At 44.5% G+C, this 2862-nt stretch overlaps 1 pseudogene; it reads right to left on the reverse strand.

Moving 5' to 3' along the window:
- Positions 1-1227: 1227 nt before the first annotated feature.
- On the reverse strand, positions 1228-1345 carry LOC124557557 (annotated as a pseudogene).
- Between the last annotated feature and the right edge of the window lie 1517 nt (positions 1346-2862).

Genomic DNA, 2862 nt, shown 5'->3' on the forward strand with positions numbered 1-2862 from the left:
TGATCCAATCATTTGTCGTTCTTTCTCCGATCAATCAACCTCTTCTCCAGCTGTCAATCTAGATCTTATTCACTTTATTTAGAGAGAATGGTCAGAAACAGTCTCGAAAGCTTGTAAGGGTGTTGCACAGGAAGTTGTGCTGAGAAATACTTCGCAAGAACAAAACACTATACGTTGGGCTGTATCCGACTTATTTGGCACTGAAGTTAGCCCATCAAGTTGTTTCGCGAGCAAATCCAAGCACTTGCAAGGGATAAAATTACGATAACGGACAGACATCCGTGGGGCTGTGAATTACCACTTGTTGAAATATTCCTTTTAGTTGAAATGTGCGTTTTTGGGAGGAGATAAATTTAAGCTAGGTGAGCAAAAGCTACGTCTGTTCGGTTTGAGGTAACAAAACGAAGAACAAGTCCGGCAACACAGCTTTTGGCAGGCTGTTTCATTCTGCGCGCACGACGACCTGTCTGGCTGAATTCAGTGCTATATAACTCGGAAACGGCAACAAGTATCGATTTTTTTCTTAGCTATTGTTTCTCAGCACAGCCTCTCCTGCAACACCCTTATAGACATGTTACTGTTTCTGACGGTATATATAACACATAGAGTAAGGAAGAGTAGGCATTAACTTCCCATCACAGACGAGGTCGTTAGAGACGTAGCACACACAAGGAATTGTTATGAATGGGGACAGGTATTAGCTGTGTCCTTTTCAAAGGAATCATTTCGAGACCTGCCCTTCATCGTGGAAACTCTAAACCTGAGTGGCTAAACGGAGGTTCGAATTCGACTCCATAATTCGGGCCCAGAATATTAATTTTTGCGCTAACTAGCTCATTGCTTACTTAACTCTCGAAAGGCTCCTGAACTGCGGCGCTGATCAGTATGACATTCGACAAGGAGGCATGATATAACTCATACGAAAATGTATCAACAATTTTAACTGATAACCAAGCTTGAGCGCTATCGATGTGCATTCTTTCTACAGATTTGGATGCTGATAAAACAGATCTCTCACGTGATCTGGCACTCCGTCTTCAGGCCACAAGTGGCCCATCGGGACCATCCGACCGCCGTATCATCCTCAGATGTCGATGCGGATAGGAGGGGGTGTGGTCAGCACACCGCTCTCCCGGTCGTTATGATGGTTTTCTTTGACCGGAGCCGCTACTATTCGGTCGAGTAGCTCCTCAGTTGGCATCACGAGGCTGTGTGCACCCCGAAAAATGGCAACAGCACATGGCGCCCCGGATGGTCACCCATCCAAATGCCGGTCACGCCCGACAGCGCTTAACTTCGGTGATCCGACGGGAACCGGTGTATCCACTGCGGCAAGGCCGTTGCCTTCACGTGATCTACTTAATGAATTTATGTTACGACTGGTTATCTTTTCTCAGCACTGTACCTACAAAACTGGGAACCAAGTTAAGATAAAACTCGTTGCATACTTCCTTATCATTTCTTAAATACGTTAACTAATCAAAAGAATTAGGACATCCATATGTAATGCTGAACTGACAACGAGTTGTGGGGAATACTGTGTTCTCGGTAGAGAAGCAGTAACAGCTGGTTGGATCTGCCAGGAGACCTCAGTGACTCCGAATTTGAACTAGTCATAGGATACTACCTGTGTAACAGAATCATCAAGGACATTTCAGACCTTCGAAAGCTGCTCGTTTCGGCTGTTGGTGATGTGACTGTGAAGTGGAAAGGCGAAGGAACAACCACAGGCACAGCTAATCTACTGCCAGATTGTGAACGTCCAGCACTGAGCAAGGCAGTTGGGCAAAATCAAGTTAAATCTGCGGAAGGTGTCACTCTTGAGTTCAAAAGCGTTACCAACACTCAAACGAGCACAGTGACAGTGCGTAGGTATTAAAAATAATGGCGTACAGTCGCCGAGCCCTGCCTGATTTCTGTGGCCAGTGCTAAGCACTTGAGTGATGATATACAGAACGATGCAAATGGACAGTGGATGAAAGGGAAAAGAGTTATATGGAGTGATCAATCGCGCTATACTCCGTGGCAATCCGAGGGAAGGGTTAGTGTTGAGTTTTGACTTGTACCTAGTGAAACACCTTAGCGATGAAGTAGAACGTAGACTTCGCTCCAAACTCCAGCATCCTACTTGGCTTCTGCTCTGGAGAAAGAATGGGCAGCCGGTCGTTGTGGCCGAGCGGTTCTAGGCGCTTCAGTCCGGAACCGTGCGACTGCTATGGTCGCAGGTTCGAATCCTGCCTCGGACATGGGTGTGTGTGCTGTCCTTAGGTTAGTTAGGTCTCAGTAGTTCTAGGTTCTAGGTGACTGATGACCTCAGATGTTAAGTTCCATAGTGCTCAGAACCATTTAAACCATTTTTTTTTTAAGAATGGGCTACTATTCCTCCATAGACATTCAGAGGGCTCATTAAAAATGTATCCAGCTTCGTTCTTGCTGTTATATAGATGAAGGGTGGACACACGCCATGTTTATTTACACTAAAACGTGTCCGGATCGTTTTGACAAGATAGTATATGTAAAATACAGTACTGATATTAATTTGACCTCAAAGGCAGCTTTTGAGCTTAAATCCGTCGGATTTCCTCAGTTGTGTTCTGTTTTCGAATTTGTCATTATGAGACTAGGTAGACATGAAATGCACGTCTTTCGAACGTGAATCAATAAGACATAAAAATGTTTAATACATACATGATGTTGGAAAGAAAGTGTCCCGTATTCCTACAGGAAACTATTACCGGTTAAAACTAGAAGAAAACGTACAATAAACGGTTCTCCAGGAATAAATACTTGTTGCGATACGGCCTATATTACATGTGTTGAGAACGGTCAACCGTCAGCTGTGTTGCTTGTCTCCTTGTTGTA

The sequence above is a fragment of the Schistocerca americana genome, chromosome X (genome assembly GCF_021461395.2).
Source record: "Schistocerca americana isolate TAMUIC-IGC-003095 chromosome X, iqSchAmer2.1, whole genome shotgun sequence".
Classification (NCBI taxonomy): Eukaryota; Metazoa; Arthropoda; class Insecta; order Orthoptera; family Acrididae; genus Schistocerca; species Schistocerca americana.